A 17,658-nucleotide genomic window follows, 5' to 3' on the forward strand; every position below is an offset into this window, starting at 1 on the left:
TGAAACCATGTTGACTATCAGAAAAAAAACTAAACTTTGTTAAATGACTTTGCAAAGCATCTTTTATCAGGCTTTCCAAAACTTTTTCCACAATTGATCTAAGACTAATGGGACAATTTTTATTACGTATCTTGAAAAGAGGAGTAACATTAATCAACTTCCAATCCTCTAGCATCTGCCCATCGTTCAAATAATAGCAAGTGGCTCATATATCCATTTTTAACCTCCTTCAAGACCCTTGGGGAAATATTATCTATCCCAGGAGATTTATCATTCTTTAAAGTTCCCAATATTTTTTTAACCAGCTCAGAATTAATGCAGTTATCTTGTTCGACCTTGTTTCCATCTATCAACTGTTCAAGATAAGGATTACTCTTATATCTTCGTTAGTAAAAACTGAAGAATCCAACCATCTTATAATCATCAGATGCAAGACTTCCTTTAATATGCGAGTGGCTGTAAAAACTGAAGTTGAGAATATATAAGGTTTCATATATATTTTCATAGCAAACAGTCAGGATCTTAGGCCTAATCATCAATAGTCTTTGCACAATATGAAAACTAAACATGTTATTTAAACAGTTTCTTTAATGACACTTGCTAAATTTAAATATTTTTTTATCAGTTCAGAGTAAAAAATAATTGTTAATATTATTTAGCTTGATTAATTAATTTTTCATTGGTTTTACGGATTAAGAAACTTCAAAGTATTAAAGGATTTAAGTGAGGCACCGTTTGAGCGTGATCAAGTTTGACCTTTATGTTTTAAAATTTTCAGTGTTTTACTCAATTACTTAAGCTGTAATATTCTGTGAACTATTACAAGTCAACAAACACTAAACATCACAACATTTTCAAGACTTTGATTGATAACTAGTTTTTTTTTTTAATTTTATTTTAGTAATATTTATCCCAACAACGCGAGAGTATGTTAATAAGAAAATGCAGTTTAATTTAATGGAAAGAAAACGTATTATGATCTGAGTGAACGAAGAAGTGAAAGAGGAAAAATAAATTAATTTGTTTTCATCGTTCACACAGCCAAAATACAGACTAAGCGTTTTCCATTTAGACGACAGCCTGAGAGCTACGTCTGTTGTTGATAACTTAGAGACTGATATTTCATCCAGGTCGGCGCACGCACACTATTACGTATGTTGGTATTGATCAGTGACGTCATTCCTATTGATTCTAGAAACCTGATGTGGGATGTAGAGAGCATAAGAGCGCCGTTCGTCGTTAACTAGTTCTGTTTTCAATGGTCATAGCCACCACGAATTAGTTCTATGTTGAATCCTACCGTGAGGTAAGAGTCCTTTTTGTAATAACCAAAATATCCTTAATTCAGGCTATATCTTAAACTCTGCCTTTAAGTTGTTCTCTATCTCTGTTTTAACATGAATTACAAGACTATTTTTATTGAACTTATTTCCACTGACAATACGTACGTGTTGCTCTTTTAACTGAATCAAAAATGCTTTGTTTGTTGATTTCAGAATTTCGCGAAAAGCCACCAAACGGCTATGTACTTATAACCGTCCCTAATTTTTAACTAAGATACTAGAAGGAAGACAGTCAGTTAACATCACCCACAGCAAAGTCTTGGTTTTTAGTTGTTTATTTCAGATTTTTCGAGTAAAGCTATACAACGGGCTGTTTGCGCATAGCCCTTCCTAATTATGAACTGATAAGCTGATTGACGGCATATAGTCAACAGCCAACTGTTACTCTTGTATGGCTGTATAGGGAAATTTTACTGTCGCTTTTATAGCGCACTCAAGGCCCCAAAATACGGAGGCGATTTTCGATCCACGAATATTTGGATTCAAAGTTCGGGCATGCATATTGTAAGGCTACGCCCGGCCAAACCAAAATCGTCTTTCAAATTGAAGTGAGATACACTCCAGAAACGTAGGTGTCTAATTTGAAATATAATACGTCTTCTAAATGTATCATACGACTTTTACTGAAATAACCGTGAAGTTGGCTTGGACTGAAAATGTATGTTACTTACCTCGTATAGAATATTAAGTATGATCGTAGTTTTATTCACTTGTGAAACAACTGATGGAACTTTTAAATAATCATTGACTGAAAAACTGTGAATAAATAGACAAGCTTTTTGACCTTGTGACGCATTAAGAACAGCACGTACATAATCTAATCGGTAAAAACTTAGGGCGATCGGTAATGGTCTATTTAGCAGCAACTTCTGCAAGTGTACAATCATCTCTTTTTTTTGTCTTCTAGCATTGATATAATCAGAAACAAGACGATTACATGCTAGTTATATAAGGATTTATAGTAATAATAAATAAATTAATTAATGCTTTAGTGTTCATATATATATATATAGTTTAGCAAGAAAATTGTATTTGTATTTATGGAAAAGCTACCAAGGTTATTCATGGCGTCGGTAGTTATGAAATATTGACCATAGGGAAGACAGCTAGTCCGTCAGCATCATCCTTTCACTCGACATTCATGTAAGGGATTAGTTTACTGTCACGTTTTAGTGCACGAACAGCTCATTCGAATCCTGTTTACCAGCTCCGAAATCTAGAGCTCTACCCTAAGAAGAAACAGGTCTGGTTGAGATATATATATATAGGTTAGATTTATACAGAATTAAACTACTTTGTTTGATCTGACAGTCAGGCTATGTTTTAACTTGATGAACACACATCAACCTTAACTTCAAGTACAACGGACTCTGAAGACCTTTTAAGATTACATAACACAAAATACAAAAGTATATAAATATCATCATGCGATCGATATCAGCACGTACTTGAGAAAAATACAAAGGACACACACAGTACGGGTCCCGTAAGTTTACAGATTTATAACGCAGAAATTCGGGGTTCGATTCTCCGCGGTGGACAGAGCAGATACCCCTTTGTGACTTTGCTATAAAACAAACACATAGTATCACGTTAGTCACATTACTTTTCTATATGGACTAAATATTTACAATGGATACACATCCACGTTTCTAGTGAAATATAACATGTATCATACAAAACACATTAATAACTTACATTCTTATTATTTTATAGTGAAAACCCAAGGCTCTTCCGTAGCATTACCATTTCAAATGAGTACTTTGGTAACGACAAAAGTAATATATTCCCGAGTTACTGTAATATAATCTTCGGCCAAATACATAAGTGCATTAATGAACACAGTTTAACCATTCTATGTGCGTGTACACACGCATAAAACAGCTTGTCCATAGAACACGCACGGTGAACCCATAACACCAATTACTGCCTCGTAAGAAAAATCCTTGTGCATTTGACTCTTAAGTGTTGTATCGTTCACTTTACAATAGATACGGTTTTATAACCGTATTTATTAGCGATAGTGTAACTAAGCTTGTCACAGAAAACTTATACAACCTGCGTAATATTTGCTGTAAATATTAACCAATGTATACGTCACTCTCTTGCCCGTTATAAGTCAGGCGACATATCTCGAGTGTAAAATAAATGCAAAATCAAGCTTGCCATATTGTATAAAAACTGATTTCGTGTATAGTAAAATATTTTGAACATTGCTTAGGTGTAGTAGTATTTGTTGTCGTTTTTTAACGCCAGGCTAAACAATGGGCTGTCTGCGCTCTGTCCACAATGTGGAATCGAACCGCGAATTTTATCGTTGTAACTCCGTACACACTTACTGCTGACCTACCGAGGAGACTGCTTAGGAGTAGAATCATCAGAAGAGTTTCTTCGATATGTCATTACCGTAGCGTTCTAGTGACCTCGTTATTTTGGTAAAAACTCGTTCAGGCTATTGATTCCTGCAAACTCGACAAAGTTACAATCACTCATTATAGCACAATACTAATAAATAGACAGACAAGTCTGAGTTCATGCTGTATCACTGCTGCTCTTGCTTTAATGAGCAAAGAATCTAAAATTACTAAAAGTTTGAGCAACTTATTTGTGTCAGAAGACACCTTTAATTGCCTCCCGGTGACTCAGCGATAATCTAGTGAGCTTATCAAGCTATAAATGGGGTTTCCATACCTGCAATGGGCAGAGCACAGATAGCCCATTGTATAGCTTTTCGTTTAACAACAAACAAACAAACAAAAACGCTCTCATTTATTTGTTATATTTAATTACATCAGAATTGAAGCAACGGAAATATTATAATAACCAAATGTTTTTGGATAAAATAATTATAAAGTTACAAAATATCTCACATTAATGTATTTCTTCGAGGATTTTATCATAACAAACCCTTATTGTAAAGGTTTACTTTATACCAAAAATGTGCATTAGTCTAGTATTCAAGGAGCGTGAGAGGAATCAAGTTATTCAATGAGCTTCTATAAGCTGTGGCACCCCAGTGGCACACGACGGTATGTCTGCGGACTTACAGCGCTATAAACCGGGTTTCGATACCCGTGGTGGGCAAAGCACAGATAGCCCATTGTGTGCCTTTGTGCTTAACTTCAAATAAACTATAAGCTGTGTAAAACATACTCTTAATTCATTTTAAGATTTCTAAATTTGTAGCGAGCATATTTTCGCAATGTAGGAAAAGAGAAAAATGTTACTTTCATAAAGCGAATAATTTCGAACCCAACTGATCTACAGTAATATAACACCTAATTGATTTTAAGCTCTAATGAATTATGAAACATCATGATAACATTAATAACATCCTTTCGTACTACATTCGTAAATAGTATGTTAACATCACATAAACGTAATATTATATTTGGATTGTATTTTCTTCTGTTCTAGGAAGCTGTTAACAGAGAATGTTAGCTTAATGTCAGAGCTTAACAGGTCAACTTGATCATAAAATATAAAGGCTCAGTAAAAAAAAAAGAGTAGCGAATTAAAGTAAATGAAATGTAATTGTAACACTTTATCTGAAAACCTGTAATGGTATAACTAAGAAATCTATGCTCACATCATGAGTTTAATTCAATGACTCATCATACTATACAACATATTAAATATTTAATATAATTATTAATATTTTATAACTCACACTGGCTGCTGAAAATGTCTAAGAAGAGATTACAAACTAAAAGAACGTAAAATAAATTTTTTTATGTCACTCGTGGCTTCTGATGTTATTAAGTAACGTACATTTGTTGATAGGATTGAAAGAAAAGGCTTCTACACTGTACCCTTTCGTACAACGACAGAGGTTATATTAAGGCGTAGCCCCATTGTTTGTAATTTCTTTCAGAAATGCACGTGCGTTTTAACTACTTTAACTGTTTACTCGATAAGAGCACGAGAAAACCTACAGGACCGGCATGACATACCTTGTATAGAAAATTAAAATGGTAGAAAGCAAATTCATCAACTTAAGAGCATTAAGGTTCAATAAACAAACACTATTTCTGTTAATCTTGGCAACTTCGCGCACGTATTTTCTTAATTAAATTTATTTTGCTTAGAAAATAATACCATTAAATCCATCTTGCTCGCTTTGTATCGGTCTTATTTTCCGCGAATATTAAAATGAGGTCCATAAAACCCCCTAAACATTAATGGTTTTTAATAATATATAATCATTAAGCATTTGGTCTGCTGTATAATATCTAATAATGAATTCGACGAAATGCCATAACATTACTCACATATCTAAATTAACTTAGGTTCCTGTTTTGTGAAGTAAAACGGACTCGAGACCTTTTAGATAAAGGGTATTATTGTTGTAAGTTATATTTTTAATGTTGTAATTTGAATGTTGGCTAGTGGGAGTTGCGAATCTTAATGATAACTTTCAAATCAACTAGAAAGTTCTAAAAACTCTAGCATCTTAGAAGCTAGATTATAAATACGAGCTAGCTGTGAAATGTGTAGAAAGTTTCAAGAGTAGGGTATATTGAAAGGTAGTCAATGATATAGTTAAGAGAGAGAGTGTAAAGTTTTTTCGTGGTAGCGTGTTGAATCAGTCAGTGCGTTTCCGTGAAGTATTTGGTTCTGTGTTTGCTATCGCGCTAATCAAGTTACTTTGCCCAAGTAAGTTGATTTGTTTTACGTTAGTTACCGTTATTTGTAACATAGGCCTACAATAGTTTACGGCAGTGTACAAGCGTCCGAGCTTGTACAAATGTTAGAGGAAAAATAAGCCTATTCGTTATAATTTACGTGGACTGGACTTGAACTACATTTACTCGATAATTTAAAATAACAATGTCATAACATTACAAAACTAATGAAAAAAATAATACCCAGAATGTAAATATATAGATTACATTTAGTTTCTACTCAAGAGCAAAGGCCATTTCGATTAGTATACAATGTAATGTACAACAACAAAAAACTTAGTTGAATAGCATCACTCTAGACGTGACCTAATTCAGGTTGATGCTCCTAGTCTGTAATATGCCACTGAACACGCTCCGCATTTTCAGATGTGGGTGTATCATAAAAGTGGCAGTCAATCCTACTATTTGGATTCTGCTTACTGACAGCTCACTCTTTGGTCAGGAACTCTAAATAATGGCCAGCTATGTCTGAACATGCGTCGTATAACGCTCCGTTGAGGTTGAAATTACCAAAATAACACATTTGTCGAGTGACGATCTAAGCAAAGTTCTAAGCTGACGCAATGTTCGGGCGACGACTTGGGAAAATTTCTAGTGGCTAACGCTTCAGTCGCGTGGCGACTTCAGAAGAGTTGTCAGTGACGGCTTTCAAATTATTATTTTTTTCGTTAGATTTTATAATGTTGTGATGTTGTTCTTTCGTTGATGGGTTTTTCTCTAAGTTATCGGGTAAAAATAATTCAAAGTCCAGTCCACAAAAATAATAACAAGAGAGTCGAGTGGCGACTTCGACTAGAAATCTTACAAATTAGTATGCAATGTAGTTGTAAATGCAATTATCAGTGATGTAGTTCAAGCTCATTTCGTATACGCACGATAGGACTAAAATTCTGTTAACCCCCCCCCTCCCAAAAAAAGAAACGAACACGGATACTTTAGAATCCAGTTACAAGACTGAAAAAAGTTGCATAGTCAAAGTCTAAAATATTTTCGTGTACACATTGTGCTTGAACTTATTCACGTCCTTACTGACGTTTATATACAAATAACTAATATTGTCAGGAATCTCAGATTGGTGACTTTGTTTTGTTTTTGGTTTGCAATTAAGCACAAAGCTACACAATGGGCTATCTGAGCTCTGCCCACCACGGGTATCGAAACCCAGTTTCTAGCGTTGTAAGTCCGTAGAAATACCGCTGTGCTAAATTGATGTCATCTTATACGATTGTCCTTTTCGGTATGGTCTGATATATAACCATAAACATTTTCAAACAAGCTCTTAAAACTCAGTTAATTTACTAACTTAATTTTAGTTTCCAGTGTTTGCATTTAAAATAGCAAATGGTAAGTATATTGTGGTTGTCAGTAGGAACTATACACGTGCTTTTACACTTGTCGCTTTCTCGGGATAATAATGGCGCTCAAAATTATCTATAGAAACAGTTATTTTCAAGTATCGTATTCTCCAGACACAAAGTTGTAGACTTAAAAGTTTCTTGTAAAATTTTGTTCACCACTCACCTAATAACCCAACGACTAGTTGTTTGTATCATTAAACGAAAACAACTTCAAAGCTTCAATCATATTTTCCTCGGTATCCAATTTCAAATTTAATTCAATAATATTTGAGATATTTCAGGTAATTTAAAACACTCAAAGGAGTAGTGTATATGTTGAGGACACTCTAACCTGGTTAAATTCACTTTGTGCTATGTAACAGGTGCTTAGGACTCGCTAGCCAGGTGTAACTTTTGTATATATACTCGATTTGACACACTTTTCATTGACAAAAAAAAAAGAAAGGTATTTTATTTTCCAGGCTAGCTTTATCAATCATGTTTTCTCAATCTTTCTGTTAAAAAAAATTAACATGAATATATACATTAGGCTTACATACATAAGCTTCTTGGTAGTGAAGTTTCTAGCTATAAAATTTTTCATCAGACCGGCTTCGTCAATGCTTAAGAATGTTTTTCAGTGGAACTTTGTATGGCTTTTGGTGATTGAAGAGCTTTTTCTCGCCTTCACTTTGTTCATCACTGCCCCTAAAGTCATATATAAATTCCAATTGGTCATATTCCTCACTGGCTAGTTGTGCTGTTATAGCGTGAAGCTTCTCTACTCAGCCAGTAATGGTATTAGTTTTCTTATGCAATATTCGCTTAATTCTCGTATTATCAAGATACCAACCAGTCATATATGGCCTACATGATTTATGTCCGTCCCTCTTGATAGCTTTACGTACTATATCTGTGATGTGTGGAAAAGATAACGCGATGACTTAATTTTCAAAAATTATTATAAATAGCTGGACCGAAATGTGCTCACGTTAGTAAAAAACAACAACAACAACTTGATCCAAGGTAAAAACCTTAAACTTATAAGGTTAGGATGTTTCATTGAATAATTTAATATATAATAATGTAGAGACTTTTTTGAACTGGTTTCCTAAGCTATAGATGTGAGACATGTGACCATCATCATTATCTCGTCTGGTAACACAATCAAACATGTATTATATACGAACAGCACCTACGATTTCTAGTATCAGCATGATGGCTGGGTCTTTTTTCGCCAAATTTATTAATTGACTGAACAAAAAGAAATAAACCGTACGTGTGCTGATTCTAAGTCTTGACAAGTTTGAACCTGAACCGGAGGCTCGCTATAGAGTCAACAAATTATAATCCCAGTTTAAGAGTTACTTATAGGAAATTTCTTTTTTCTTCCAAAAATGGATCGATACATGGATAGTGGAACTGACGATTACTTTACGAAGCACGCAAGATTTCCAGAATATTTTTAAGTGTCAATTATACTTAATATTATGATGATAATTAAATTAATACTACCTTCTCATCAGATTAAGACGCCATCTATGATCATTCCAAACAATCAGCCCGGTAATGAATACAACTAATTAAGTATATTTTTTCTTACGTTTTGATTTATAAAGATTAAAATGCATTGTTTCATCATTTGGGTTACTTTTGTTGTAATTTTCGGCCGTAAACCCAGTAATGTCGCACAAAGTTTGGCCAACTTAGGAGATTTAAGCTAAAAAATATAAATTAAATTGAAAAACAAAAACCTGTTACTGTGACAGTTGTGACAAGAACATCCATACATTTATTTATACAAACCAGGCTTTTAATTATACGAATCTTATAAACTTGTTAAAATTTTAAGGAATAATTCTTGTTTCAGACATGTGGATATCCAGATGACCTTAGTTACCACTTAATACTTTCAGTAAAAGATGAATATAATTTTTTTCCCAAGGATTATGTATGTATATTTATTTTTTCAGATGTTTTTTTAGGTTAAATGGTGTTAATTTGTTATAAGTCAAACTAAAATATTCGAATAAATCTAATTATTAATTCAAGAGAAAGTATAACACATACGCGCAGACTTTATATATAACAATATTAATTGTTAATTATGTTCGATATATTGACATGTTCTATTTTTATCAGAAGCTCTTAAAATTATATCACTATGCAATACAAAAATCATTTCAATTTTTAAAATCAAATTAATATTTATAAAATGTTAAAAGGCTTCTTTGTTTTACAAAGCTCCCTGTAGATATCTACTGTGTCTACAGCGGGGAATCGAACCCAGATTTTACTGCTGTCTCACCGTGAGACAAGTTAAAAGGATTACCAATTTGTGTCATTCAAAATCATAAATTGCGAAATTTATTGAAATCAAAAAGTAAAACATTACTTTTTTAGTCAGTAATGTTAATAATACACTCAGAAAACATCAGATAAAAAGCTTAAGAATTGATTTTAAAAACCTAAGTAAGAAAACATGTCACGGATTACTTTATTAGGTGAAAGCAGCTTTTCTTAAATCAAAAATAATCAAAGAAACTCACGATTCGAAGAGCACGTGTAAGCATATTTGTGATCAGCCATCTGCAGACAGGCGATAGCTACGTCTTCTTAACTCGCCCCATCTTTCGTTTTGCATATTAATTCCACAATCTCCTTTGTAGAATAATGCCTACGTTTGGAGATTATATTTTTAAATTAAAAATAAAATCTGATTTCAGAAATACGTTTCAAAATCTATAAAACTTACACTCGTGAGTATATTCTGTCAGGGGAAGATAGGTAAGCGTTTTCTGTACAATAATAAAATGTAAATAGTAACACTACAAAGGGCCGAGTACGTTATATGAAAACGAAATTGAATATGTAAACCAGCAAATCACGTGAAAATTACAGCCAATATAAAGTAGTGTGGAACGGAGTGTATCAGAACTACATTTTGACATTGTTTTGGCTATACGCGATGCCACTAGAAATTAATCGCTTTTAGGAAGGAAACATAACAGCTCTTTTTTGATGCAAAATATCCATACACTCGGATCATGAAAATGTATTCAGATCGAGGATTTAGAACTTACAAAACGAAGATATCTCTTGTACATAATGGAAAACAAAGAAATGTGGATCATCTTGGGTTACCAGGACCACCCAGAATTTCTTTGATACAAGAGTCAAATACCATTTTTTTTATTAGAGTAACTCAGCAGTTAGCTGTGGGTGCTGTTGACGAGTTACCTTCCCTTTTTTATAGTCTGAGCGTGGCCTAGTGGTTAGCCTGCCGGACTGTGGAAATAAGATTTCTTGGTTCATGTTCCATTATGACCAAAAATGAAGTATACACACACTCATATATATATATATTCGGTCTGGCCACTGTAGATGACAGTGGGTGCTATTGAGTAACTGCCTTCCATTTAGTTTATCACTTCAAAATTAAGGATGGGGAGTGCTGTTAGGACTTATGTAACTATGCCCGAATATACAAGGCAACCCTATATTAATCAAATAATGTTCATTGGAAGCTCTTAGTGTGTAATTAATTACACAAGTACTTTCAAGAAGAGATTAGTTAAACATTTCAAATATTTAGTGTTGCAATGTGAAAAGTAAGATCGATTGTAAGTTATAAGGGTAAATTTTGTCCAGTAACTTAAGCATAACAGCAGAATTTCTCTTTAAAACTCCTATATTATAATGTATTTTATTTAGCAAATCACACATCTGGAAATTATATTTACTATTATGTCACTCACTTATGTCTAAATGTAAAAATAGCAAAAGTCCATATCAATGAACAGCACTGATGACTAGATTAGCTTCTGATATTCAATTTACGTTATCATTAAAAATATGTAGATAGATTTTAAGGGCTATTCTAGAATGCTTCTAATTTATCACCCATAATTAAAAGACATTTTGAGACACAATTTTTACTCAAGTTGGTTCTCACAATGTTTTTCTTTTACCCGAGAAATGTTCGATTATTCAGGTGAAGCAAACCTGAAGGAATATTGTGATAGTTTACCAAGTTTGTTCAATTCTATGGTAGATGTAGCAATTCTGCTAAGCTCAACTCTTCTTGATTTGTAGATAGTTTTAGCAAGTTTGTTCAGTTCCATGGTAGATGTAGTAAGTCTCTTAAGCTCATCTCTTCAAGATGTTTAGATAGTTTTAGCATAGAAGTGTGTTCAGTTCTATGGTAGATGTAGAAAGTCTGATAAGCTTAAGTTTAATTGATGTGTGGGTAGTTTTAGCAAGCTTGTTCAACCCTATGGTAGGTGTAGTAAGTCTACTAAGTTCAAGACTTCTAGATGTGTCGATAATTTTAGCAAATCTACTAAACTGAACTCTTTTAGATGCGTCTTAGCAACTTTTTTAAAACTCTACTCAGCTCAGTTCCTTTAGATTTGTAAGTAATTTTAGCAAATCTACTAAACTGAACTCTTTTAGATGAGTTTTAGCAAGTTTTTTAAGACTCTGTGCTAGATATAGCAACTCTACTCAGCTCAGATCCTTTAGATTTGTAAGTAATTTTAGCAAGTCTATTGCACTCACCTTGGCCCGGCATGGCCAGGTGGTTAGGGCGCTCGACTCGCAATCTGTGGGTCGCGGGTTCGAATCCCCGTCACACCAAACATGCTCGCCCTTTCAGCCGTGGGGGCGTTATAATGTGACAGTCAATCCAACTATTCGTTAGTAAAAGAGTAGCCCAAGAAATGGCGGTGGGTGGTGATGACTAGCTGCCTTCCCTCTAGTCTTACACTGCTAAATTAGGGACGGCTAGCGCAGATAGCCCTCGTGTAGCTTTGCACGAAATCCAAAACAAACAAACAAACACCTCTCTTCAGTCTAAACATTTTCTAACAGTTTTAATAAAATTGTAAATCTCATTTTTTCTAATTCTCTTGTAGTTTTACCAAATCTGTTAAACTCGAATTTTGAAACCCTGTAGTAGCAAACTACACATAACCCCAAATTTCACCATTAGGATCAATTTTATACATGAATATAAGTGTAAAACCATGTAACGTATGTGTGATTAAGATAATATCACCTTTTACAAGTACTACTTTAAAAGCCATATAAACTTAAAGGGCCTGTAGTACTTCAATTACATGACTTCGAGAAATAGCTAACGTACACAGTATCATAATAATATTGAAATATAAAATGTAACTATGTTTACATATGCCGAGAGGGATATAAATTATACGAACAATTGTTTGATCCAGTGAATAGTAACTTATTCTAAAGTCTTTATGAAGTTGTTTTCCTGTAACTTTGTTTGTTTCAGAGAAAAGCCACATTAGGCTATTTGCTGCCTCTGCTGCGAGGAATTGAACCGCGGACTTTTGCGTTGTAAGTCCGTATACTTATCGCTATACTTTCCTATAACCCCAGAAAGACCTGAAACTTAGTTTTAAGCTACTCTTAACCTTGCCCAGTAAACCTTGCTTTAGGGTTTGTTGCAGATGGAATTACAAAGCAGTAGAACAATATAACTAATACATTTTAAAGTTACTTACTGCTACTTTATTTGCCCTCCCCCCAGTGGCACAGCGGTATATCTGCGGACTTACAACGCTAGAAACCGGGTTTCGATACCCGTGGTGGGCAGAGCACAGATAGCCCTTGTGTAGCTTTGTGCATAATTAAAACAACAACAACTGCTACTTTATTTAACAGGGAATGTTATTCTATGGAGAACAAATTATATAACGTGTGTCTTTCACAAGTCAAAGGTAGGTTTTTGCCTTTCAGCCACATCTGAAACTGTCATAATGAACAGAATAGAAACACGAAGGCGTTCAAACTGTCCAGATTAAACACGCAGAGCGATTGTATTCCCACTCCTTGCATGGAGGCATGGCATGACTTAGTGATTAGGGGACTCAACTTGCAACTTGCGAGTTACGAGTTCGAATCCTGTCATCGAACAAGCTCGCCCTTTCAGCCATGGGGACGTTATTATGTGACGGTCAATCCCACCATTCGTTGGCAAAAGGGTAACACAAGAGTTGGTAGTGGGTGGTTTTGACTAACTGCCTTCTCTCTAGTATATCACTTCAAAATTAGGAGCTGTCTGTTAGCATAAATAGTCCTCGAGAAGGTTTGCGCGAAATTCGACAAAGAAAACCAAACCTTATTGCATGATTTTCGGTATTTTTTGTAATTATGTTGTTAAGTTGCGAAAGAAACTATAAAATACTTTAATTTAGTATATTACAAAAGCGCCTACACTGTTTTCCGTCTGGTCTATGTTTTGTTTATTAGTGGAAACTTTCATTTCGAAGGTTATAAATCACTAACAAGTTAACTCAATAACCCAAACTTCAACATGAAAATGTCAAAGAACGTTGGAAACTTTCAGTTCATGGGGCCATCTAAATATATCACACATTTCCTGGTCAACAAAATCTTCGTAAACTCAATAGCACGTGAAAAATGAGACACCAGCTGCGTGAAAAATGAGCACCATGATATTAAAGCCACGTCAATCTCGCCGCTTTAGACGGATTAGATGTATCCTTGGTTCCTGAAACTTAGATGAAGTTATCTTCGTAACTGATCGGGTTAGAGGGCATTAAATCAACAGTTAGTTGTAGACGAGCAAAAGTACTTGTAACATTCATCATGTCACAGCAATTCAGAAGAAACACGAAGAAAGGTATACGAGAGGAAAAAACGATTTTTCTATTTGTTTTATTTACCTTAACGATAACTCTTATCTGGGATCGTATTGCTCTGCACAGCTTTTGTATACAAAGGGAAAAGAGGGGGAAAGAATCGTAAAAAACAGAACTGCAGGATAAGATAACAATAATAAAACACTAAGGAAAATATTATATTGTAAAAGATAGTGCAATGAAATACTTGGTACAATAAAGACTCCTGCGGGTTTCATCACATACACAGATGACTTATAATTTAACGTTTGTGAGATCTACCGTTTGTGAGGAAGATGTAGAAACAGGGAGGGGGATAAAAAAAGGAAAAACACAAAGCATGACGATTGGGGCGCCATTCAACATAAAAATCATACAAAAAATTGTAGGTACTCGTCGAATAAAAATACAGGAATTCCTTCTTGTATATTTCGGAATGACAATTAAAACATGTGTCATAGCTCAAACTAAACCCTTTTACTTGTATTGAGCGATAACTCAAAAGCTTTGTCCTGACATTGGAATTATTTTAGCAAAAGCGTGAAATATGATGCAAACGCATGTTTCATGTGTTACATGGTTCTCTGAAGTCATTCTGTACGGCGAAGACGTCATTTCTTCGAAAAACAAAAACAAAACTAATATATCCCTTTCGAAAAAGTCTCGTGAATGAATGACTCAGCATAATTCAATCTTCTTTACGTCACTGTTTCTAAAATGTTACATCTCACTACGTACAGAGATGCTTTTATTACAACAATTTGTTATTTTTTTAAATTCTTTGTTCCTCCATTAATGCTTAATTTTAATTAAAACATCTATTTATCTCGGTGCACAACATTCATCAATACTAACACCTGAATCAACTTTAGGTAAACCAAGCTTACTGGTTGATAGTAAACTCACATCCGAGTCACAGGAAAACTTGTACTGTATTTGTGACTACAAAGGCGCGTATTGGAAGTTTAGACTGTAATTTTTAAGTTAGTTTATATGTTAACTTAGTGTATCCATTTTAGATGAAATTGTAGAGAAACTTAGTGTATCTTTTGGATCTCGCGCAAAGCTACACGAGAGCTATCTGCGCTAGCCGTTCCTAATTTAGCAGTGTAAGACATCACCACCAGTACTCTTGGGCTACTCTTTTACCGTATCGATTGACCGTAACTTTATAACGTCCCCACGGCTGAAATGGCGAGCATGTTTGGAGTGACGGGGATTCGAACCCGCAACCCTCAGATTGCGACTCGAGCGTCCTAACCACCTGACCATGCCGGTCCAAATTTGAAAGGTATCTTTTTTCGTTAAAATTATAATGGTTTTTCTTGTGGATGGTTAGTTTAATAATTAACAGCTAGAACTAACTAAACATTTTGCTTGCATAACTTCGAACATTATTGGAGGTAGAAGAAACTTATTTAATAAACGATGAGATTTTTTTTCAAGTTAGAACAAGGTACTTAAAACAAATGAAGTTTTAGTTTTAATTATATTAGGCATTTTACTCTTGTTATTCAAAATCATGTGCAATTGTAATAAAAAAAATATCTGAATTCTTAGTATCAAATGTTTCATTGAACACGGAATGTGATTGCATTATTTCCCTACTTTTCTTTTTTGCTTTGATATTCTAACTTTTTTCAAGGCCAGGCGTGGCCCATTAATTAGCATTCAAAGACTGTAAATCCGAGTGTTTGTGGTTCACGTGCCATTTCCACAAAAGCACGCTTATTAGTGTGCTAAAAGAGTGATGACTAAATCCCCACCGTTAGGTTAGACAAGGGTAGTTTAAGTGTTGGCGGTAGGTACTATTGACTAGCTGCTTTCTTTCTAATCTATCGATTCAAAATTAGAGACGGCTATACCCTTAGTGTAACTTCGTGTGAACATTTGAACACAGAACAAATAAAATAAACTCATGCTTTTCAGATTTTACAAGACAGAAGGAATAATTGTTATACAAGCAAAAGATAGTTATTCTCACGAAACCACACACACAAACACACACAGTCTTTGTTACACAGTTGATCCAGAACCTAAAGTTTAAATCTGCCATGCTGGACGAGGTGTGTTTTGATTATACGTTCAGAAAAACCTGATACTGATCTCGAACAGAAAACGGTATTATACAATTATTTTGTGCGTTTTTTGTTCAAATTTTAACCATCTGAAATAGCTTAGTTAAAACGAGTGAAATATATTTGTTTTGAGTAGGTTCAAATAGATATTCATTTGCTAAGTTTGATCTCTGCAATCGGCATCACTTTTTCCTAATGATCTGGTGCTTGCTGAGTAGAAAGACTTATTTGTCCGATTTGAAGTTCAACCTCTGGAAGATAGTTAAACAGCTTTAACAACTTTAGTGTTTGGTTACGCTTCTTGTTTAGCGTAATAAAATCAGGGACGGTGCACATAAGAGTCTTGGGAAGGCTTAGTCTCCCTAGATAGGTGAAAAGAGATGCTTCATTTCTGATCGCCCAAGGGATAACCCCCTTTGAACTCCGGTCTTAGAATATTCTGTTTGTTTGTTTGTTTTGAATTTCGCGCAAAGATACACGAGGGCTATCTGCGCTAGCCGTCCCTAATTTAGCAGTGTAGGACTAGAGGGAAGGCAGCTAGTCATCACCACCCACCGGCAACTCTTTTACCAACGGATAGTGGGATTGACCGTCACAATATAACGCCCCACAGCTAAAAGAGCGGGCATGTTTGGTGTGACAGGGATTTGAACCCGCGACCCGCAGATAGCGAGTTGAGCTCCCTAACCACCTGGCCATGCCGGACCTAGAATATCCTACCCAAACAAAAGTCTCATGCATCGCCTATGATTAAAATAAAGCCATCTAGTTACTTTTAGATTACATAATTGCCGAATTACGGACATTTCATATACATTTGATAGAGGAATGTTCAGTTGGAGTTCTTTATAACATTTAATAAGATTCAGAACCATGATTGCCTACTTTTGTTTGAAAGTGGTGGGAGGTCAAAAGTGCTGAATTAATCTAAAATAGTCGTTCATGATAGTTTATGTATACTAACTTGAAAAAGTGGGGTGCACGTGCCCATTATGCCCTATGTGTTAGGTGCCTACGCTCACAACCCATGTAGAAACGTATTTCTAGTATACATGACACGAATGGCTTGCACCTTGCAACAAAAAAGTCACTATATCGACATCAGTGCCTGATGAACCACAAATGTAATGTTTTACAAGTCATTGAGGGTTCATATAAATTAGTAGTAATAACAGGTATTAATAACCGAATATTTTGATTGACAATGAAGATTCTAAAAGGTTCACTGGTTGGGAATGTTCAATCCCTCTTTTTTTTCTGGATTAAATTTTATTTTAAGATGTACTTCTAGCTCAATTGTACGTATGGAGATCTTAACAACTGCATGATTGTTTGTGTATTTAAGTTCCCATTAAATCTAAAGTTAATCTAATTCATTTCCTTTGAGGTAAGCTCGTAGTATCAGTATTATATTTCCCATTAGATCAACTCAACGTTTTAATGGGAAATAGGAATGTTACGTTGAGCCTGAAGACTCTTATGATGTCTATGAACTAAATAACAAATCGTACCAGTTATCTAGAGAAACCCCCTGACTTCTTGTG

General features: G+C 34.6%; 1 protein-coding gene across 1 annotated transcript in view; it reads left to right on the top strand.

The window, feature by feature from the left end:
- Positions 1–1,152: 1,152 nt before the first annotated feature.
- Positions 1,153–17,658, top strand: part of LOC106464269 (dentin sialophosphoprotein-like) — a 31,721-nt gene continuing 15,215 nt past the window's right edge. The window contains exon 1 of the mRNA XM_013924399.2: positions 1,153–1,306. The gene's annotated coding sequence lies outside the window, so the exon portion shown is untranslated. The remainder of the gene's footprint in view (positions 1,307–17,658) is intronic.

This window comes from Limulus polyphemus, unplaced genomic scaffold (genome assembly GCF_000517525.1).
Source record: "Limulus polyphemus unplaced genomic scaffold, Limulus_polyphemus-2.1.2 Scaffold58, whole genome shotgun sequence".
In the NCBI taxonomy this organism is placed as follows: domain Eukaryota; kingdom Metazoa; phylum Arthropoda; class Merostomata; order Xiphosura; family Limulidae; genus Limulus; species Limulus polyphemus.